Genomic DNA, 24,033 nt, shown 5'->3' on the forward strand with positions numbered 1-24,033 from the left:
AAGGGAAAACCCAGAGCCAAGGAGCGTCCCACTCTTTCCCTCCACAATCTTCTTGGAAACATTCTCAGATAAGGAAAAGCAATTTCAGGAGTTCTTAAAATCACACTTGCAGAATAAAACAGGTATAACCTTTAAGCGCAGGGTTCACTTGGTATAGACGAGGTGTTGATGCGGAACTTTGTCTCCTGAGGACGCACTTGGTGCTGGGGCTGGGGGTCCCTGGCGGTGAGCTGAGTCAGGGTGAAGGCTCAGGTGCCACAACAAAGAAACACAGTGACTCAGTGGCTTTTGGACGAAGTCTGTTTCCCTAGGTTTGGTCCTGAGCAGCGGCTGGTCCTGCTCCACATGGCCCCTCAGGGCCTCTGGCTCCATCCTGCTGCACTGCCGTTAGCTGTGCGAATGAAGCAGGATCACTGTGGAGGACTCCCTGCTGGCGAGGAGGGGACCAGAGTCCAACGACCTGGAAATGGCACACATCAGTCACATGGCCACATCTGACTGCAGGAGACTCAGGAGCAAGGCCCAGCTGGCCTGCCACGCACGCAGGCACGCACGCAGCTGTGACTATTATCACGCAAGAACGAGGCGGGGTGGGGGGGGCAGCTTGGGCTGCCGTGGCCAACTAGCAGTCTGCTCTAAAGAGGACGGGACCCCAGGGCCGGCGCCGCGGCTCACTAGGCTAATCCTCCGCCTAGCGGCGCCGGCACACCGGGTTCTAGTCCCGGTCGGGGCGCCGGATTCTGTCCCGGTTGCCCCTCTTCCAGGCCAGCCCTCTGCTGTGGCCAGGGAGTGCAGTGGAGGATGGCCCAGGTGCTTGGGCCCTGCACCCCATGGGAGACCAGGAAAAGCACCTGGCTCCTGCCTTCGGATCAGCGCGGTGCGCCGGCCGCAGCGTGCCGGCCACGGCGGCCATTGGAGGGTGAACCAACGGCAAAGGAAGACCTTTCTCTCTGTCTCTCTCTCTCACTGTCCACTCTGCCTGTCAAAAAAAAAAAAAAAAAAAAAGAGGACGGGACCCCAAATAACTGCTGAGACCACCCAGGAAGGACTGTGCAGATAATGAAAACAGTGCACCTGACGTGTGGGAATCGGCCTGAGCTGCAGCTCCAAACCAGAGAGAATTCAGGACAAAGGAAAAAAATGTGAATTCCAACCAGCATTCTGAGAAGAGAAAGAAGGTATGGAAAAGAAGCTGTCAGAGTGAGAATTTAGAAATGACCCCAAAAGCTCAGTGGACTCTACTGGGAAACATGAGAGCTCCCCCAAAGTGTCAATGGCAAATGCACACTACACGTGACTGCATGGTTTCAAGGTTGTTGTTTTTTTTCCCCACACTTTTTTTTTTTTTTTGGACAGGCAGAGTGGACAGTGAGAGAGAGAGACAGAGAGAGAAAGGTCTTCCTTTTGCCGTTGGTTCACCCTACAATGGCCGCCGCTGCAGCCGGCGCACCGCGCTGATCCGATGGCAGGAGCCAGGATCCAGGTGCTTTTCCTGGTCTCCCATGGGGTGCAGGGCCCAAGCACCTGGGCCATCCTCCACTGCACTCCCTGGCCATAGCAGAGAGCTGGCCTGGAAGAGGGGCAACCGGGACAGAATCCGGCGCCCTGACCGGGACTAGAACCCGGTGTGCCGGCGCCGCAAGGTGGAGGATTAGCCTATTGAGCCACGGCGCCGGCTCGCCCCACACCTTTTAATCCCATTTTTCCAAGATTTTTGAAGTATCCTCCTTATATTAATTACAAGAAAAACTTAGGAAATCTCCAACTTTGCAAAAGAGAGTAGATGTGCAAACGAGAGAAATGACAGAAAAAGAGTAGACCCAGGAGAACAACTATTTCAAAGGGGACATTTCAGTGAGAATAAAGACATGCTAGAAAGTTCTGATTCGGAAAGTGTGGTTGACTGCGTCACGCGGAGGATTTGCCTGCTAACATCCATCTGGATCTCGCTGTTCCAATAGACACAGCCATATCCGGCGGGGCTGGCGAGAAAGTAAGGGAAAAGGAACTGTCTCTAGCAGACAGTGGGCCTGCACAACCTGACGGAGCTCCCTAATGAAATAACCGAAAAACATTAGATAAAATGTGTTTTTAAAAATCTTAAATGTGGAGGGCTGCCGCCTGAGATGCCGGCATCCCATACAGGCGCCGGTTCGAGTCCCGGCTGCTCCACTTCCAATCCAGCTCCCTACTAATGTGCCTGGGAAAGTAGCAAAGGATGACTCAAGTCCTTGGGCCCTTGCTCCCACGTGGGAGACCCAGAAGAAGCTCCTGGCTTCGGCCTGGCTCTGCCCTGGCCGTTGTGGCCATTAGGGAAGTGAACCAGTGGATGGAAAATCTCTGTTTCTCCCTCTCTCTGTGTAACTCTAGCTTTCAAACAAATTTTGAAAAAAAAAAAAAAACTTAAAATGATCATCTCAGCTGCAGTAAAATCATACAAAAACTTTAAAAAGAAGAACATTTCTTTAACCTGACACATGTTATCTATAAAAACCCACAGCAAATAGCTTTTTTTTTTTTTAAAGGTACAGGCACCTTTGGAAAACCTTTGTCAGTCTGTCTCTTTGTCTTTCCCTGCCATTCAATTTAAAATAGTTATAGAAAATAGGTCAATTTTAGCATAATTAATTAAAAAGTGTTGGTTTAACTAAAGACTTTTTTAGAGGGAGATGCACCAACATGCATCTCACAGCAGAGTAAACTCAAACAGCCAGGAAACACTGGACGAGCTGCTCTGCCTCACTAGGGAGAAAGGCAGGGCCCCTGAGAGCTCCCCTCTGCTGGCTCAGGCAACAGCCAGGGCCAGGGACCAGGAACTCACGCCCTGTCTTCCACGCAGGTGGCACACAGTGAGCCGTCACTGCTGCATCCCAGCGTCTACACTGGCAGGAACCTAACCCTGCTGTTCCAACACAGGCGTCTTAGCCATGGCTAAACACCCACTCCAGAGAGGCAACATTTAAATTAATTAACTGATGAATTAGAAAGGCAGAGAGAGACAGAGCGCTTCATCCACACTAGTTCAACTCCCCAAATGCCTGCAATGGCTGGGGCTGGGCCAGGCTGAAGCCAGGAGCTGGGCACTCAGTCTGGGTCTCCCAGGTGGGTGGCAGGGACCCAGGTACTTGAGCCATCCCTGCTGCCTCCCGGGGTGCACATTAGCAGGAAGCTGGAATCAAAATCAGAGCCAGTACTGGGACCTAGGCACCCTAATACGGAATGTGGGTGTCCCAAGTGATGTCATAACCACGCACCCAACACCCACCCTGGATAGGCAAGGCTTTAAAGTCTGAATCTGTCAGGCGTCAGAGAGGGTATGGAGCAATGGAAGGGCTCCTCATTCTTTGCTAGTGAGAGAACCAGGAGAGGAAAAGCAAACCATCTGGGGACACATTTTGGCATCGTCTCATAAATATGCTGATGTGGACACCTTATGACACCGTAAATCCATCCCTAGGGATGTGTTCTAGAAAAACTTGCCTACGTGTGCAGCAGGAGACAGGGACAGGAATATCCTAGCAAAAATCTGCACGCAAGCCAGTGTCCCTCCATGATGGTAGTTTCCTATTTTTAAAAAAACCACCCAGCTGTGCAAACGGATGAATATCAATGCCGATGCATTTCAACAACATAAGGTCAAGTGCAAAAAGCTCACCGAAGGTCGAATCAGAACATTAGCACAGGGCAGTCCGGGCCAGCGAGGGGCTGGGTGGGAGCAGGGTGACGCGAGGGCTGCACAGGTGCCAGCCTGCTTCAGTGTTTTGTTTTTGTTATTAAATTAATAGCTATTTATTTATTTGAAAGGCAGAGTTAGAAAGAAAGAGAGAGAGAGAGAGAGCGAGCGAGCCGCAGTGGCCTGGGCTGGGCCAGGCCGAAGCCAGGAGCCAGGAGTTTCTTCCAGGTCTCCCACAAGGGTGCAGGGGCCCAAGCACGTGGGTCATCTTCTTCTGCTTGGCCAGGTGCATTAGCAGAGAGCTGGGTCAGAGATGGAGTAGCCGGGGGTCCCTGAACTCGTGCGCCTATGGGATGCCGGTGTCACAGGCAGCAGCCCAACCCACTGCGTGCTGGCTCCATGCCGGAGGTGAGCAGCGGGGCCCGGCAAGGCATCAGAGCATGCAGGGTGGGACAGGGCATCCGTGCGCGGGGGGCTGTGGTGGAGGTGGCTCCCTAGGAGGCTGCATCGTGAGTTAGGTTAGAATTGAACACATGGGTGTGGGTTCGCCGGCTTCAATACCCAGAGACAGACCTGGCGGTCCATTCCAAGGACGCTGTGTGCCCGCCTCTTGCAGTCCCAGGTTCGCAAGCAGCACCTCTGCCTGAGCTTCCCAGGAAGGCAGAGACCAGTGCGGCACGCGAGCCCTGCCTCCTGGGCTCCCGGCCTCGGCGCATGCTTGTGGCCTGGCCTTCCCCAGTGGGATGCTTGGCCCTGCCGCACACCAGCCCTCAGGCATGCGTGTCTCTGTCCCTGCTGCGTGTGCAGGTGTGCAGGGGGGAGGACACTGGGAAGTTTTACAAACCCTGATCCTGTGTGCAACACTCAGGGGCGCGGATGCGCGACCCACAGGTTGTGAGAGGCCCAGGCAGTCGCCACGTCTGGCCCTGACCTGGAAAACGCAGGGGGACTCCATCCCTGGCACGCGGACAGCTCAACCTGCTGCGCCACAAGGCCCACCCACTGGATTTTATATAATTTTTTAATCATGAAAGTAATAATTTCTTCTATAGATGTAGAAAATTTGGAATGTATAAGGAAGAAGTTAAAATCTTTCTCTCATTCTTTCACATAAATAAATCTTACAAGAAAAAAAGACAAAAAGTTATGGAAATATTCATAATAAAGGAAGCACTTAAAAGACTGATCATAATTTTGATATCATTATGGACTGAATTAGTGTTTCTCTTTTTCCTATTAAGGTTGGACTTCAACAAAATTTCATCATGAGTGGTATTACTATTTTGTAAATAATTTCATTTCCTTTGATAAAACAGGTTTTGATCATCACATCTACTAAGAATATAAAAAAATTCAGTAATTTCATGAATAGCTAAGCAAAAATTACAGATAAAATTTCAGCCATCAAAATATAACATAACTCCAAAAGAAATGTATCATATACTTTAATAACTTATGAAATTGTTTCCCACTAAAGCTCAAATGTCAGGCATAGTCAATAATCCTATTGAAAAAAATGGTAGATTCATGAAAGTATTTTGTAAAATGCCAAAAGAGAATTCTTCATTAAAACTCTCCCTAAAGGCAAGAAAAGGGTGCCTCTTTAACATGACAAAAAGGCTCTATTGAAACCCCAAAGTCAAAACTGCACTTAATGGGGAGACATGAATTATTCCTCTTTAACACAGGAACAAGGCAAGGAGGTACCAACACCACTGCTTAACTTGGCTCCAAAAATTCTGACAAAGCTATTTGAGAAAACAAAGAGATACAAAAGGAAGGAGAAGAAATCAAACTCTCATGTTTTACAAATGAAGTGAAAAGCACCCCTTGATCACTAGAGCTAATAAATGCACCAAGGAAACAAGAGGTTACAAATCAGTGGGGAATGTTTATCCTAAGGATAGTGCATAGCGCCTCTTATTTCTCTCCACTTAGCCATTTCTTTTTTATTCTTTAGTGAAGCTCTGTAATTTTATACGGGAAAAGTCCTGTACATTTCTTTTTTTTTTTTTTTTCCACATTTTAAAGATTTTCTTGCTACTGTGAGAAGATTCTTTTTTGGTCATTACACCTACTTTCTTGTTCTTAAATGTTCAAAATAAGGTGTTTATCATGTGTTCCAGGGAGAACATAGCACTTGAACTGATGTTGAATTGCTTTTTTTTTTTTTTAAAGATTTACTTTATTTATTTGAAAGGCAAAACGACAGAGAGAAACCAACACTCCCAGATGGTCTGGACCAGGCAGAAAGCAGGAGCCAAGAACTCCATCTGGGTCTCCCATGTGGGTGGCAGGGGTCTGAGTAACTTGAGCCATCATCTGCTGCCTGCCCAAGGTGCATTAGCAGGGAGCCGGATCAGAAGCAGAGCAGCCGGGACTTGAACTGTTACTGGAGAACTGCAGGGTCCTTGTCTTCACGCAAGAAAGAATTCAGGTGTGAGACAGAGAGTGGTGGAAAGCAAATAGCAAGGTTTATTAGGTCAGGGACATCCGTAAGAACGGATGGGCACCTCTCCAGACAGGACCTGAGAGAGAGTGCCCAGTCGCTCAGACTGGGGGAGAGCGGGGCTACCTGGTTGAGTGGAGAGAATACACCTGTAGAGACCAGGCAGGCAGCTCAGCAGAGAGGCAGAGGGCTGAGCGCACAGTCCCATTGAGGCCGGGGGTTTTTAAGGGGATGGGTCTTGTCTTCCCACATCTTCTCCTCCTAGAACAAAGGACTTTTTGGATGTAAATACTAAAAATTCCTTTCTGAGTTTTACCCCTGAAGTTATCAGACAGGAGGAAGTCTGGCTGGCGTTGACCTGGTTAGAGGAAGGATGGGCAGGATGTCTGAAGTGCAGATATGGGCTGCCCCTGGAAGGTTATCGGGATGACTTTGAGATGCATGTGCTGGACGTAGATGTGTCCTTAGGCCTTTGTCACACACACATAAGCTCACATCTGACTTCCTACCTAACAGAACTAGTGCTCCTGTGTGGGATGCTGGCATTTGCCGGTGGCAGCTTACTCACTGCACCACAATGCCGGCCCCGGCACTGTCTTTCATTTCTGTTTTTCTATCACATGGAAGAAGCATCAGTGACAGGTACACCATGTGAATACAGTGGGAAAACCTTAAAAAGTTCAGAAGTTCATTTTTCTGGCTTCCATGTTGCTATGCAGCTCCCACCCTTTTTGTGTGGAACCCCAAAGCTGAGGTCCCCTCACGGGAAGTGAGAAAAGCCACACGCCGACACCAGGGTGCTGGAACAAAGTAGGAATTTAATTCTGCAAAGCACTAAGGCAGAGCTGGGGAATCTTTTGGCCAAGGGCCATTGGGATATTCCAACATCACTCGCAGACCATTCAAAATTATCAACTTCAAAATGAGCCTGCTGGAGATTTACTGCATTTTAAGTCCCTCCCATGGTTGCCTTGGCAGGGCCAGAACAAACGATTTCTTTCTTTCTTTTTTAAGATTTTATTTATTTATTTGACAGGTAGAGTTACAGACAGTGTGAGAGAGAGAGACAGAGAGAAAGGTCTTCCCTCCGTTGGTTCACCCCTCAAATGGCTGCAACGGCCAGAGCTACACCAATCCGAAGCCAGGAGCCAGGTGCTTCCTCCTGGTTTCCCATGTGGGTGCGAGGCCCAAGCACTTGGGCCATCCTCCACTGCCCTCCCAGGCTACAGCAGAGAGCTGGACTGGAAGAGGAGCAACCAGGACCAGAACCGGTGTCCACATGGGATGCCAGCACCATAGGCGGATTAACCTAGTGCGCCACAGCACCAGCCCCAAATGATTTCTGTACCCAGCTGTACTCAGCCTGCGATCAGCCATTTCCCACCCCTGGCAGAGCAGGGAACATGGGCAACTCTCCCTCCATCCCCGGACTCCCTGAGGATCAAGGGGAAGGAATCTTCTAGGTGGCAGCAGGCATCGAGACATGCAGACCCACCTCCCGCGCGGGTCCAGGTCGGTGCTCAGAGCTCAGGGTCTTCCTCTGACTGGTCAGTGACGGGGCAGCACGGCAGTCTCTTGGCAAGTTTGGTGATGGCAAAGCTGGGCTCCAGGCAGCCTGGGGGCTATGTGCAGGAGGCTGTCTGGCTGTGGTGTCTCTGAAGAAGCTCCCCAGACAGGGCCTAAGAGCAAGATGCTATCTACCGGGGTGGCACAGGTGCTGTGTGGGATGCCCTCACCCCTGCCGGGTGCCTGATCTGAGTGCTGGTTCTGCTTCCGCTCCAGCTTCCTGCTAACGTGCACCGTGGGAGGCAGCGGATGATAGCCCAAATACCTGGATCCCTGCATCGAGTTCTGGGTCCCTGGCCTTGGCCTGGCCTAGCTCCTGCATACTGCAGAAATCTGAGGATTGAACCAGCAGATGGACTACCTTTTAGTCCCTCTGCGTTCAAATCAAAGGAAAGTAATAAATGAAAAGTTTAAAAAGAAGTTATCTGTAGAGGAGACTAACATGTCTTGTGACCTGGGACCCAGGCAGCACTCCCTAAATTGAGGGATTCAGTCTTTAGTTGCAGGTTGATTTGCAGTCATCAGAGCAGGGCACAAAAGCTTCAAGCTAAGGGAGGGATGTTGAGAGATCCACATGGTGGCAGGGACCCAAGCACCTGGGCCACCACCTGCTGCCTCCCAGGCTGTATTAGCAGGAAGCTGGGTTGGAAGTGGAGAAGCCAGGACTCAAACCAGTGTTCCGACATGGGATGGTGCGGTATGCCAGTGAGCCGGCTGTACCACAGCATTTGTGTGTGTGTGTTTTTTTTAATCAGTCTTTTTTCATTTTAGCCATCCTAGTGGATAGGAACTGGTATCTTGTGGTTTCAGTTTGCATTTCTTTGATGGCATTCTTCTCACGTGCTTACTGGCCATTGTTATGCCTTCTTTAGAAAAATGTCTGTCTAGATGCTTTGCCCATTTTAAAATCGGGTTCTTTGTTTCTTGTGCCAAGAAAATTTTAAGAGCAAGGAGCAGCAACTTCCTGACCACCCAGGAGCTGACGTCTTGCTCATTTCCAAACCTACTTTTGCGTGGGGCTGGACTTCTTTTTCTTCTTCTCAGAACTGCATTTGAACAATCATGTGGGAAAAAGAAAAAAAAAACCATAAATTCAAATGGAGGGGTTCCCTCGGCGCCCGGCTCCGGAGCAGGCAGCCGCTTAGCGGAATGCTGTCTGCCAGGGGCCTGCGCGAGCGGCGTGGAGACTCCATCTTCGACTCAATTAGGCTCAATCAATCTTGTCGCCGAGTTCCCGAGGAAATTCAATGACAGGTCAAGTGGAGGAAGCCCCGTAATTGTGGCTTTGGCGGCGGCTGACAGGTGGTCGATGGCCGCCCGCGGCTGTCTGACGTCCAAGGCCCGGCCTCCGCCGTGGGCAGAGCCGGCGGGAGCAGGGCTGGGGCACGAGGCTCCTGCGGCTGCAGAACCCAGCCCCGAGCTGGGGCAGAGAGGGCTCCAGGGGCGGCCCCCTCCCCAGTCACCGGCCCGCCCGGGGCCGTGGGGTGGTCGCTGAGCCAGGGGTGGGGGGAGCTCCTGTGGGGAGGGGGCGTCAGGAGCCTCAGCGGCCACGTCCCCAGCCTGGCCCAGCGGTCTGCGAGGCCAGAAACTGTGACACTCAGGCCACGGTCAAGGCCAGAGGCTAGGGCTGTGAAAAGTGGGCTCGTGGGGAGAGTGAAGTCAAGAAGGCGCAGAGAACCCCTGGGCGGGGGCGTCTCCAGGAATCCCCCTCTCCTCCTAGTCTGAAACGCACAGGAGGACCTGCGCCCTCTAATGGTGACACAGATATTGCAAGGGAATAATCCAGAAGCTACGTTAACAGTAACAATGACAGACTTGTGTGTGGGGAAAAATCATAAGTACATTGTGCTCTAGTTTTCAATGCGCTACCTCTGGGGGAGGCTGGCGGAAGAGTACCACGTATGAATATGTACAGTATGAAGGGCATGCTGTATCTGAGTATCTGGGTTCAATACCCAGCTCCAGCACAGACTCTGGGAGACAGCAGGTGATGGTTCAAGGAATTGGATTCCGGCCACCCACATGGAAGCCAGCCCCAGCCATGGCGATATTCTGGGCATGGGCCAGTGGACAGGAGTTTTCTCCTTGTCTGTCTCTCTGTCTTAAATACACATACAGGAGCCGGCACTGTGGCATAGTGGATAAAGTTGTGCAGGTTTGAGTCCCAGCTACCCCACTTCCAATCCGGCTCTCTGCTAATGGCCTGGGAAAGCAATAGAAGATGGCCCAAGTGCTTGGGCCTATGCACCCATGTGGGAGACCTGGAGGAAGCTCATGGCTTTGGACTGGCCCAGCTCCAGCCATTGCAGCCATTTGAGGAGTGAACCAACAGATGGAAGACCTCTCTTGGGGTCTGTGCTGTGGTGCAGTGGGTTAAAGCCCTGGCCTGAAGTGCCAGCATCCCAAATGGGCGCCGGTTTGAGTCCTGGCTGCTCCATTTCCGATCCAGCTCTCTGCTATAGCCTGGGAAAGCAGTAAAAAATGGCCCAAGTCCTTGGGCCCCTGCACCCACGTGGGAGACCCAGAAGAAGCTCCTGGCTCCTGGCTCCTAGCTTTGGATCGGCACAGCTCCAGCCATTATGGCCATTTGGGGAATGGATCAGCAGATGGAAGACCTCTCTCTCTGTCTCTACCTCTCTCTATAACTCTTTCTTTTTTTGGGGGGGGGGGCAGAGTTAGACAGTGATATAACTCTGTCTTTCAAATAAATAGAAATAACTCTTTAAAAAATACTTCTCTCTCTCTCTCTGCCTCTGCTTATCCCTCTCTATAACTGACTTTCAAATAAATAAATAAAATCTAAAAAGCAGTATACATACATACAGCCTATGCTGCCTCTTAGGGAAGAATGTATATTTGTAAAATTGTTCCTCTACTAGAGGGAGGAAGGGAGGGGAAGTGAAGCAGGGAAGGGTGGAGACGGGCTCGTAGGTGAAGTCTTCTTAGGTAGTTGTGCATCCTATGCATGTGCTACTCATTTTTTAAAAATCCCAAGACTTGATTTTTTTTTTTTTTTTGGCCAGGAGGAGTTAGACAGTGAGAGAGAGAGAGAGAGAGACAAAGAGAGAGTTATAGACAGTGAGAGAGAGACAGAGAGAAAGGTCATCCTTCTGTTGGTTCACTTCCCTAATGGCCGCTACAGCCGGCGCTGCACCGATCCGAAGCCAGGAGCCAGGTGCTTCCTCCTGGTCTCCCATGCAGGTGCAGGGCCCAAGCACTTGGGCCATCCTCCACTGCCTTCCCGGGCCACAGCAGAGAGCTGGACTGGAAGAGGAGCAACCGGGACTAGAACCCAGCGCCCGTATGGGATGCTGGTGCCTCAGGCGGAGGATTAACCAAGTGAGCCACGGCGCCAGCCCCTGATGGAAATATTTCTAAAAGTCCTTCCTACCCTCAGAGAGCAGAGCCCACTGCACATGACTTCACCCTCCCCCCACATGCACACACTGACTTGGTCTGCAGGGATTCAGCCTGACCTGGGCGTGGCTTCTTTGGATGTGACCTCCATATTGCCTTTTAGGTAACTCTGCCGGTCCTAAGGGTTAACCTGACAGGGCAACCAAAATCCGTAAGATTCCCTGCTGGTGGGGCAGGTGGCACAGGGGGCTAAGCCACTTTTTTGGGACACACACATCTCAAATCAAAGTGCCTGAGATTGAGTCCCACCTCCACTTCTGATCTAGCTCCCTGTTAATGTGCCTGGGAGGCAGCAAATGATGGCCCAAGTGCTTGGGTTCCTGCCACCCTATGGGAGATTCCTGGCTCCTGGCTTTGGCCTGCCCAACCCTGGTTGTTGCAAGTATTGGGGGAGTGACCAACCTATGGAGGCTCACTCGCTCTCTCTGTCTCTGTCTCTCTCACTCTGCTTTATAAAGCTACAAATACATATATTTTTAAAATTTAAAAATACTTTTAAAACATTTATTTATTTATTTGAAAATCAGAGCTACAGAGAGAGAAGGACACACACACACAGAGAGAGAGAGAGAGAGAGAGAGAGAGATCTTCAACTGCTGGTTCACCCCCAGATAGCCACAAAGGCCACAGCTGAGCCAGGCCAAAGCCAGGAGCCAGGAGCTTCATCTAGGTCTCCCACATGGGTAGCAGGAACCCAAGCACTTGGACCATTTCCTGCTGCTTTCCCCAGGCACATTAGCAGGGCGCTGGATCAGAATGGAGCAGCCAGGACACAAACAGCTGCCCATATCGGATGCCAACATCATAGGCAGTGGCTTTATCTGCTAGGCCACAATGCTGGCCCCTACAAAATTATTTAAAAAGACTCTCTGGGGGCCGGCACTGTGGCATAGTTGGTTAAGCATCCCAGTTCTCCATCTGAAGCGTGAGGTGTTAATGGTTCCTGAAAAGATGCAGGTGCAACCTGATTAACCACAGGCCCCTTTTGTCTATGAAATCATTTTTCCCCCACCTGATGGTGGGAGGTCCATTGTCTCCTTTTGGCATTATTAAATTTTATTTGCTTATTTTCATATTTTTTTTTGACAGGCAAAGTGGACAGTGAGAGAGAAAGAGAGAGAGAGAGAGAGAGAGAGAGAGAGAAAGGTCTTCCTTTTTCCATTGGTTCACCCCCCAATGGCCGCTGCGGCAGGCGCACCGCACTGATCTGAAGCCAGGAGCCAGGTGCTTCTCCTGGGCTTCCATGCAGGTGCAGGGCCCAAGGACCTGGGCCATCCTCCACTGCACTCCTGGGCCACAGCAGAGAGCTGGACTGAAAGAGGGGTAACCGGGACAGAATCCAGTGCCCTGACTGGGACTAGAACCTGGAGTGCCGGCACCGCAGGTGGAGGATTAGCCTATTGAGCCACGGCACTGGCCTATTTTCATATTTTTTAATTTGAACACGAGAAAGAGACAGAGATCCAACTTTTATCCAGTGGTTCATTCCCCAGATGTCTGCAATGGCCTTTGGCTGGGGCCAAAGCCAGGAGCCTGCTTTCCACATGGGTGGCAGGCACCCAATTACTTGAGCCATCACCTATTCTCCCAAGGTTGGCATTAACAAGGAGCTGGGATCAGAAGCAGAGTCAGTAATGGGACCCAGACACTGGAATCCAAAACATGGGTGTCCCTGTAGAGGCATCTTAACCACGGTGCCAACCTCCTGCCTGACCCGGCTTGAGACCCCGCTTCTGTCTCCATGTCCCTCAGGTAATTACACCTTATGTAACCTTGGATTTGTCCCTTTCTTCAGTTCCGTGGTCCCTTCCACTTTTAGGGGCCGGTTCGGTTTGCACACACTGAGTTTTTGCCAAACCACGGTGCCATCATTATAAAATTGAACCACCCTGGCCTGTGACACAGAGCTGTCCCCAGGGGACTCTTGCAGTGTGAAGGCAAAGTCTTGGGCCCTGGCACCAGTAGACTGCTCTTGGTCCTGAGACCCCATGGGCATTAGTGGCCTCCCTGGGCTGACGGTGCCAGGATTTGGAAGGGGAGGAAGTCCCTCCTCTGCGCCAAGGCTGTCATTCTTTCAAGGTCTCTCTGAGATCCCCCTGACCTTTCCATTGCCCTGCATCAGGGGCCGTGGTTCCCACCACAACCTGCACAAGGTAGATGCAAAGCCCATTCAGTCACGGCTGCCTCTCTGCTGCCTGTTGGTTCCTTGCCCTGGAAGCAGCCTTCCGCTGCAGCCTACTCTCCCATACCTTCATGTCACGGCCTCTGGAATTCTGCCCAAGGCAAACAAACGTCCCTGAGTCTATTTTAAAAATTAATTCTATAGGGGCTGGCGCTGTGGCGTAGTGGGTAAAGCTCCCACCTGCAGCGCCGGCATCCCATATGGACACCAGTTTGAGTCCCAGCTGCTCCACTTCTGATCCAGCTCTCTGCTCCGGTGTGGGAAAACAGTAGAAGATGGCCCAGGTCCTTGGGCCCCTGTATCTGTGTGGGAGACCTGGAAGAAGCTCCTGGTTCCTGGCTTCAGATCAGCCCAGCTCTGGCCATTGTGGCTATTTGGGGAGTGAACCAGCAGAGGAAAGACCTCCCTCTCTCTGCCTATCAATAACTGCCTTTCAAATAAATAAATAAATAAATATTTTTAAAACATTAATTCTGTAGTCAGCCAAGTCATGTGATCACATAGCTAAAGCCATCAAATGTTCCAAAGGTTTCTGGAAGAAATGGCAGTGCTCCATCGTACCCCTGCCCTCTTCCCTAGGCCCACAGTGCAGAGGGAAGTCTCATTTAGCTGCTGCTTCTAGTATTTGTTAATTTTTTTAAAGAATTATTTCTTTATTTGAGAGGTAGGGTTACAGGCAGACAGAAGGAGAGACAGAGAGAAAGGCCTTCCAACCGCTGGTTCACTCCCTAGAAAGCCACAACAGAAGGAGCTGGGCTGACCCAAAATCAGGAGCCAGGAGCTTCTTCCGAGTATCCCACATGGGTGCAGGGGCCCAAGGACTTGGGCCGCCTTCTACTGCTTTCCCAGGCACATTAGCAGGGAGCTGGATTGGAGTGAAGCAGCTGGGACTCGAACCAGTGCCCACGTGGGATGCTGGCACTGCAGGCGCTGGCTTTTCCTGCTATACCACAGTGCCGGCCCCATATCCTTTTAAGTCTTTGTATGAACAAAAATTTTCTTTTCTTCTTGGTTAATCCTTAGGAATAAAACAGCTAAATTTATGGTGAGTATATGTTTAATTTTCAAAGAAATTGCCAAACTATTTTCCAAAATGGTTGAGCCATTTTATTTTCCTATGAGCAATATATACAGGCTCCAGTTGCCCTACATCATCTCCAATGCTTGCTTTTGTCAGAGTTTTTAAAATTTTTTTGCAAGATTTATGTTTATTTGAAAGACAGAGTGACAGAAAAAGGAGAAATAAGAGAGAGAAAGCGATCTCCCATATGCTGATTCATTTCCCAAATGGCTGCAACAGCCAGGACTGGGCCAGGCCAAATCCAAGAGCCTGGAACTCCATCTAGGTCTCCCATGTGGGTGGCAGGGACCCAAGCACTTGGCCATGTTCTGCTGCTTTCCCAGGCACATTAGCAGGGAGCTGGATCAGAAGCGGAGCAGCTAAGACTCAAACCGGTGCCTGATATGGGTGCCAGGGTTGTAAGCAGCAACTTAACCCCCTGGGCCATAATGATGGCACCTCAGACTTTTTAATTTTTTTCCATTCTGATGGTACAGTGCATCTCTGTGTGGTTTTGCATTTCCCTGGTGACTGATGATGTTAAACATCCTTTTCATGTGCTTATTTGACATTCCTATCTTCTTTTGTGATGATTCTGTTCCAATTGTTTTGCCAGTTGTTTATTCGAGTTGTTTGTACTTGTAATATTGAACTGTAAGAGTTCTTTATACATGCTGGGTATAAGTCTTTTGTCAAACACAGCCATACGTTTGTTGCTTAAGATCATGGAGAGATTCTCAGAAATGCCTTGTTGGACAATGTCATCACTGTGGGAACATCAGAGTGCACAGACACAAACCTATACGGGGTCGTCTCCTACACACCCAGGCTCCTCAGAGACAAACCCACACAGTGTGTCAGTGTACCACACACTGCAGACAACCTGTGTGTCCACACAGTGGCTGTGATGTCTGTCAGCCGCCCCAATTCCATCGCCTGACCACTGCCACAGACGTCGCCCACTGCTGGCCAAAGCATCTCTACGCGGTGCCTGGCTGTGCATGTCGTGAACAGGTATTTGCTGTCCCCTAAACTCCCTGCTCTCCGTTTAAATCCAAACTTCCCTGCCTCTGGGAGGGACATCAGGTTTGGCCAGGTGATAGTCCAAAAAGCGATCGGCAATCCTATTCTAGAAAGTTCTTTCCTGTCAGTTCACCACCACTCAGGCAGGGTGGGGTTACAGAGGCACAGAACTAGAAAGTTCTCTTGCCCATATTCATGATTAACCCCACATTTGCCAGGTGGATAGACACACAACCCACCCCATGCGACCCTCGGGAACTCTGCAGCGCAGGTTGAAAAGGAGGGTTACTTGGATCATCCTGCCTCTGGTACCCGCAGCTGCACCTCTGGTCCAGAGATCACTACACTAGGTAGGAGGAAAAAAAAAAAAAAAAAAAAAAGAAGAAGAAGAAGAGATGACATGAGAAAGAACTGTGTGATCGTGCCAGCATTCTCCCCTTCCCCAGAGCGATCCGTCTGCCCGGGACCCCCCCTCCGCCCTGGCCCCAGACACGCTGAGGGTGAGCCAGCCTCTCATGCCTTTGTCTGCTCCCATCTCCATGGTCTGGTCCACTTTCTGTCCTACCGTTCCTCTGACGGTGACAATGTGTGCCGTGCTCTGAAGAAGGGGCACGCGGCCATCAAAATCCACGCAGCACTTTCTGTCTCGATGCTTCTGTCAGCTCCCTGGGGTTTGTATCTACCACTTGGCTGTGCAGCGCCTCGTCCAGAGCATGTGTCTGTTGCTTTTGTGACCCATGTGTAGCCTGCCCAGGCTAATGGCATCGATCCAACGGGCCGGCCATCTGTGGGGCCTTCCCCTCGGGGACATTCTCTGTGGTCGCTTCTGTCTTGTTGGCAGTCAGAACCGTGCTTGTTGGCGTGTTGTGCCTGCGAGTGGCCAAGAGGAGCAGGGCTAGACCCAGCCCACCTCTGCACAGCCGTGGCCCCTTCCCACTTCATGGGTCCAGGAGGCCACCACGGCCGGCACAGTAGGATGCAGACCGCCATTGTCCTCCACTGCTGGAGGGAGGGCCTTCCAGTGACCACGGGAGTGGCCTGCTTGAATACACTCCTTACATTTCCACAGGGAACATGTTCCGTACTGGGATCCCTTGAACAGTCCAGTTCCTGCCCGCCCTTCTGCGTGACACTACAGCCAATCAGCCAACGCTCAGCAGTTAGGAGAAACCCAAACACAGGGCCAGATGGCACGCAGTACAGCCCACATGGCTCATCTGTCTTTGCCTTCTTTAATGCGAGCAGGATGCTACCTGTTTGCTTCGGAACTGCCACCCATCACCCGGGAGGCATTTTGGTCACAGGCTAGATTAGCCTAGACGGACTGCACTCAGTGTTAATGACTGAGCAGGACCCTGCTAATGTAATGTGCCAGTGTCTTCCAGCTACTGCCCCCCTGTAATACAGTGTCAACACTGACCCTGTTGCTAAGATTCAACTACCTTATGTAAACATGCCTTGTCATATTGACAACCCAATGTATTGGCGAACAACTGGACTTAGCTAACTGTTGGGCAATCTCTGTGCTACCTTGCTCTGTGAAGCCCAAGCTATATGGCAATATGACGTCGAGAGGTACAGAGGTCCTCACCTGACTGTCTCAGCGGAGCGACCAGACAGCCGCAGCACCAGCTGCTGGCCACGCCCATGAGTCACCTTGCACGTCCCAGGCAGCACAGGGAGCACAAGAACCATCCAGGTGAACCCAGTACATTCACTGAATCATTTTTTTTTAAGATTTATTAATTTATTTGAAAGGCAGAATGAGAGAGAGCAAGAGAGAGAGAGAGAAAGAGAGAGAATCCTCCATCTGCTAGTTCATTCCCCCCAATACATGCAGCAGCCAGGGCTGAATCAGGTCAGAACCAGGAGCCAGGAGCTCCATCCGGGTCTCCCATGAGGGTGACAAGAACCTCAAGTACTCAGGCCAGCCTCCACAGCCTCCCAGGTGCATTGGTAGATTCGCTGGATCGGAAGCACCAAGCAGCCAAGACTGCAGCCAGCCCTCCACTACGGGACGTGGGCTTCCCAAGAGGCAGCTTGACCCGCCGCCCCACAGCACCTGCCTCCATTCACAGAACCTTGAAATCGGAAATGACTCTTGCTTGAAGCCACTGAACATCGGAGCGTTCCATTTCCTACATAACTACACAAACGCCTGCTATTTCCAGTCCCGAGGTTTCCAGGCTCTTGGCGGATTTGATGCCCACCTCCCACCTCCCACCTCCCACTGCTGGCACTGATTTGAGCTCCCTCAGTCCCCGCTCAACCACCCTCTCCCCACCTTCCAGAACGCTTGCTCTCTTCTCCCACCCGTTCTCGTTCCCGGCCCTGCTCTTCCTGTCCTGGTGGGTTTACATCTTTTCAAAAAAATCCCTTTACTGTGATTGTAGCGGGGCTCGGGGAGGGAGAGGGGAGAAGTCGATGTGCTTCATCCATCCTGTTTCATTCAGCGTCCGCTGCCTTCTTAGCTTATTACAGAATCGCCCCTCCACCCGCTCTGTCCTCACGATCTGACTGCTCAGCGGCTCCTCCCAGATCCCGCATCCCCCAGAGTCAGTCACCCCCCTTTCTCCCCCCGCCTGGCTTCCCGGAGGTGGGGTCCCTCCCTCCCATCCACCCCTATCCCTGGTAATCACCACCATTCTGCCAGCAGCGAGCTCTGGCGCGTCTCACTCCGGTGACTGCCCCATCTCCATGATCCACCCACCAACACCACCCCCCGCCTCCTGAGCCTTTACTGCTGTGGTCTCCTTTCCTCCCCTGGCCGCCTCCTCCACCTCCTTCAGCCAACCCCCACCAAGGGACCAAATGCCGATGGCGTCAGCTCCCAGAGCGGCCCCAGTGGAGTTTGCCGCTGCCGGGAGCTGATCCGGGGGTCCAGCCACCTGCTCTCTGTTCCGAGGCCCCCACCTCCACAGGCCTCACGGCACCTGCCTTGTGTCTCCATCATCTCGATTTCTGAGGCCTTCCCAGCACCCAGCCACTCAGCTTGCAGGAACAGAGCCCGACTCTGTCCACGCCATCAGGGCAGGGCTCCTTGCACCCTCAGCCTCACGTGACGCAGGCCTTCCCAGCCTACCATGTTCCCCAGTGACCAAGAGGGACACAGGGTGGACACCTGGCCAGAGTCAGGCCAATTGGTCACAGGATCTAGTGAAGCCATCAGCTAAGTGGGTTGAAGTCTGGGAGGCTGGGAGGCAGCCCTGTTGCAGCCACTTTGGGGCTATGAGGGGAAAGAGCCTCACCTGGGGGGCATCTGTGTCTGACCCCTGCTGTGCCTGAACTCAAACCTATACCTTGCGTTTTCCATGAAAAGAACTCTTTCAGATTTCCTGCTCTCACCTGGTCTTGCCACCCACACTGACTCTGCCGACAGGATAATCTTACCATTATCATTTTTTGTTGTTCAATTGGCACAGGAAAGACAAAGAAACATCTCTGGGAAAAAGTCTTCAGACAAAGTCTACAGCTCCCCCTGGTGGAAAATGTTTTTCAGCATCTAGATAAACGCGCCAGCTTTCAACCCACCACGTGTACCAAATAGTCTTATAAATCTAGACCAATTTAGAACATTTTTTCTACTTCAAAAAATATGTAATTGCTGCTATTTATAATCCTGATTACAGCCCATTCTGATAATGCTTTTTCGCTCAGAACTTTAATTTCCAAGGAAACATGTTTCACAATCAGGCAGTGAATATAGACGGTGCTAGCCCATTAGGAATCAATTTTTAAAGCAATCAAAAAGAAAAATACGAAGGAAGAAAGGATCAGAGGCACAGAAAATTAGAACGCGGCAGAAGTTTAACATCCAGTCAAGTAAAACTTCATTGGCCTCCGGTGCCACACGCGCCTTTTTTCCCCAGATCCCACGGAAACGATCAAAGAGAGAACCTTAAAAAAAAAAATGTTTCAGCCAAAAACCTGGAGGGAATGCCATTCACAGAAATGAACACCAGGAGTCCGAGGAAATACCGTGGTTCCGCGCTAAGCACTCACCTCAGAGGAGGGGCGCCTCGGAAGGTGGGGAAGGGCTCCCCCAAAGAGCAGCGGGCCCCGGAAGGGGGCCCGGGCGCTGGGCCGACGCCTGGTGACCGACGGACGCGCTGACCCTCCCCGCTAGGTCAGCGGAGCGCTCGGTGCAGACGCCAGAGATGCGGGCGCAGCAGCCAGGGGCCCGCTGCACCCGGACCACTCTGAGGTCCACCCGCCCAGGCCAGAGGAGGAGAGCCGGGGACCGAGTGGCCCTGCCGGACTCCGGCCTCCACAGAGCCGCGGACAGAGACGCGCCCGGTGACCTGGGTACTTGCGCGGCCTCGGCGTCGCGGCGCCCTCTGGCGGCCGGTGCAGTCTCCGCAGGAGAACGTGCCCAGTGCCCGCCCGGTGCGCTCTGCGGAGCTGAGGAGGTGCTGGGGAGAGGAGAGACCCGGATGGAGGAAGCAAAGGATTATGGGCGCACATCTTGAGGGAGCCCACACCAGCCTCTGGCGCGTCCGCCTCCGCCTCCCCTCCCTGTGTGAACAGATCCCGGGGAACCACCTCAGAAGGACATCCCGGAAAAGGGGCTAAGGAGGGGCAACCCGCCAGGAAGGCCCCCAGCGATGGCCCCAGCACGAATGCACTGAGAAGCCTCACGTCCACGTTCTCAATAATATGAGCTCGCAAAAACGCAACTTGGTGTCCTGGGCGTGGCGTCTACATACAACGGAATATGATTCAGCCCGTAAAACGGAAGGAAATTCTGACGCCTTCTGCACACGGCTGAACCCCGAAAGCGCTGAGCTAAGTGAACGTGGCGCCTGACACAGAAGGGCGGGGATTGCATGGTCGTGCGCGTGTGAGGTAACCGTGTTGGTGGAGACGGAAACAGAACCAACGGAGACGCCCTGGGCTGCAGGAGGGGGAGATGCGCACGTGACTGGTGAATGGGTCGAGATCGGCCGGGGATGATGAAAGACAGCGGTGATGGCTGCGCAAAATGGTGATGCTATTTAATGCCACTGAACTGCATTCTTAAAAGTAGTTCGATGATGGGTGGCCCTGTAGGGTAGCGGGTAATGCCGCAGCCTGGGCGCGGGCATCCCGTATGGGTGCTGGTTCGGGTCCCTGCTGCTCCATTTCCAATCTTGCTCCTTGCTAATGCGCCTGGGAAAGCAATGGGAGATGGCCCAAGTGCTTGGACCACTGCCACCCATGTGGGAGACCCAGAAGAAGAGTGGCTCCTGGCTTTGGCCTGGCTCAGTGCTGGTCATTGTGGCCATCCAGGAAGGGAATGGAACTAGTGGACGGAAGATGTGTGTGTGTGTGTGTGTGTGTCTGGGGAACTATGACTTTAAAATGTTTATTTAAAAATAGGTGATAAATTTTAGGAGTATTTTTCCACAATAATCACCCCCCAAAAACCCAACTTGTTGTAAAAAAAAAAAAGGAGCAATCAGAAAACAAGAATTCTTAGAAGTTGAGAACATAGGGCAAATGTTTGGATCTTTGCTTGGGACACCCACATCCCCTGTTGGGGTCCCAGCTCTTCTGCTAATGCACGCCCTGGGGCACAGCAGATGCTGGCTCAAGTACTCGGGTCCCTGCCAGCCACGTGGGACGCCTGGATTGAGTTTACAGCTCCTGGCTTTGGCCTGGCCCAGCTCTGGCTATTGCAGGCATTTGGGGAGGGAACCAGTGGACGGGAGATCTCTGTCTCCCTACCTTCCAAACAAAATGAAAATAAATAAATAAATGAGACAAATATTTTTAAAAGGAATTTCGAGCATAATGGTGGCAAAAATGAACAAACGGAAGCAGGGAAGAATGGAAAGGATATTGCTTTAAAAGCATTGTGAGTTCGGAGGCCCGCGAAGGAGCCCTCCTGGAAACACTCTGAGTGCCCAATCTGGATTTACAGTGACTGCCGTCCGTACTGAGGCCCATGCCCAATGCAAAAAATAAATAAATAAAAACCAGGCAGCAACTCTGAAACACAGCATTTATTCTGCAGTGTAAAGAAAACATCCCTTGCACCTCTCATCCCTTGAGGCTGAGGGGTGGGACTGGGGTCCCCAAGAGGTGAAAGGGGAGACAGACAGGGACAGGAAGTGCCTGTGGAGAGGAAGGGAGCGGGCCCAGTGCTGCGGGCCCTGGCGGGGAAGAGAAGGAGGTCATCAGAGAGGTCAGGCAGGCAAACCTGCTCTTGTTTTCCCGTCTGGGTTCGGAACTGGGAGTCCTGCATGGCGGAACCTTCCAGACAGGCGTGGGGAGTGCATGGACACAGACTGGAGGAGGCCAGGAGCAGGTTGCCTCATTCAGCAGGGGCAGGAGGAGGGGGACGGAAAAGCCAGAAAGAGCCCTGTATCGCCTCATGTTGCAGTGTGGTGTGGGGGACCCAGGACCCTCAGCAGGACACAGCGAGGGGCACCCATGTGCTAAGGGACCTTCTACCTCCAGACTGTGGCCTGCGGGAGAAGGAGGGGGCCATCAGTGACCAGCAGCAGTGGACTCCATTGCAAGGCCAAAGCTAGGTGGGACCTGCTGTCTTCCCTAGCAGAGATGGGACGAGCCACCCTGGGTCAGGGACCAGCGATGTCAGCGCAGGGCCATGACACTCAGATGCCACCAAAGGTGGTGACAGGGGCAGGACAGTGCTGTTGAGAAGATGAACTTGGCAACGGGAGCATCTGGTCCGCATTCCCTGCATGTGCTTGGTCCCTGCTGCCAGGCTGAGACAGGAAGATCAGTTACAGCCACACAGCCTCCGTCGTCCGCGCATGGCAGTGAGCCAGGCGCGCTCAGGGCTCCGCTCCTTAAACAAGGTCGGCCCGCAGAGCAGGACACCCGGCAAAGGAGAAACAATAGTGGGAAAGGAAACCAGCCAACATATGGCTACGTCGTCACTGCTGTTCCTAAATGTTGCAGGAGCTTCGTGCAACTGATAAGAAGGAATCACAGAAATAGAAAAGAACAAACATCTCTAATGGTTCTTTTTAAGACTTATTTTTTAAAGAGGTCAAATATTTCTAAAAGACAACATTTTTTAAAATTCTGGAACTAAAATAGTAAAACATGGACTCTTTCAACTGACTGGGTATATTTATTATTTATAAATTATACCTCAATAATTTTGATTTAGGGGCTGACGTTGTGGTGTGTCTGTATTGCTGGCATCCCATATGGGCAAAGGGTTCGAGTTCTGGCTGCTCCACTTTCGATCCAGCCTCCTGATAATGCACCTGGGAAAGCAGTGGAAGATAGCCCAAGGGCTTGGGCCCCTGCCACCCACATGGGAGACCCGGATGGAGTTCCAGGCTCCTGGCTTCAGCCAGGATGTTCATGGGACTAAGCTGCGAAACCTGACAGACTGTGTTCAGTTACTAAGAAAAGAAACAAAACACACAAAGTCCTGGAAATTTGGAGATTGAGTGTAGAAGGTTCTATATTATTAGGGTCTTAAGATTGAATATATTTGATGGTGTATTCATGTTCTTTGGGAAGAGAACCTTCTTTATAGCCTGTTGGGCCAATTTTCCCATGTGAGATGAGTTGCACGTTTGGGTGTGCCACACAACATATATGGAAGACCCCTGCATTCATCTCCTGGGGACTGTAATAAATTGCCACAAATTTGGTGGCTTATAATAACATGATGCACTCATAGGGCTGAGCTCAGCAGCCTGAAATTCATTTAACTGTGTACAACTCAAGAGGGAGGCTCCAGGGAGAAGCAACTTCCTGGCCACCTCCAGCCTCCTGAGCTACCACCTGTGTACTTTGGACTCACTGCCCCTGCAGCCCCCGCCAGGAGCGTGGGTGGCTGGGGTGTCACATTGCCCTTCTGTGTCGGGGCTCCTGCTGCCTCCCTTCTCAGGAAGACACTTGTGATTATGTCAGGGCCCACTTGGATAATCCGGGACAGTTTCCCCATCTCAGGATCCTCACCTTTCTGTACACTCAAATGGAGGTAACAAAGGAAATGTGTATCTCAGAACGCCTGAAATGTCCAAAACATGTTGCTGGGCCAGGTGTTCCACGTGGCGGTTAAGATGCCATGTGGAACGCCTGCATCCCGTGCAGAGTAGCACTGGGTTGGAGCCCCAGCTCAGCTTCCAACTCTACTTTCCTGCTAATGCGCACTCTGGGATGCAGCAAATGATGGCGCGTGTACTTTGGATCTTTGCCACCCATGTGAGAGACCTGGGTGGAGTTCCTGGCTCCTGACTTTGGCTTGGTCCAGCCCCAGCTATTGCAGGAATTTGGAGAGTGAAACAGTGGATGGGAGTTCTGTCTTTCTTTCTGCCTTTCAAATAAATTAAATAAATGCATTTTAATGAAAAACTGACATTAATAATCAGCAACCACTTAGGAGATAGGATAAAAGAAAAGAATCTACAGGAGTAATATAAAAGATACAATGCCTTCTAATAAACTTAACAAGAAACATGGCAAACTTATTTAAGGGAAAGTTTAAAATGCTACAGAAGGGCTCACAAGTAGGCTTGGTCAAATTAAAAAAAATGTCATATTCTTGCACAGAAAGGCTCAGCCTCATAAAATATGAAGTTCCCATCTGAATAACACAAAAAGATACTAATACTTTTTGTAAACTAGGAAATTCAATTATAAAGGCTATATAAAAACAGTGCAGAAGAGTAGTCAAGAAAATTGTGGAGTGG

The 24,033-nt window shown here is 51.4% G+C and overlaps 1 long non-coding RNA gene across 1 annotated transcript in view; it reads right to left on the bottom strand.

Annotated features, from left to right (window-relative positions):
* Positions 1 to 22,646, bottom strand: part of LOC138846203 (uncharacterized) — a 24,558-nt gene extending 1,912 nt beyond the window's left edge. Inside the window, exon 1 of the long non-coding RNA XR_011383655.1 lies at positions 19,373 to 22,646. This is a non-coding gene — a long non-coding RNA (uncharacterized lncRNA). The remainder of the gene's footprint in view (positions 1 to 19,372) is intronic.
* Positions 22,647 to 24,033: the final 1,387 nt, after the last annotated feature.

This window comes from Oryctolagus cuniculus, chromosome 17 (assembly GCF_964237555.1).
Source record: "Oryctolagus cuniculus chromosome 17, mOryCun1.1, whole genome shotgun sequence".
Lineage (NCBI taxonomy): Eukaryota > Metazoa > Chordata > Mammalia > Lagomorpha > Leporidae > Oryctolagus > Oryctolagus cuniculus.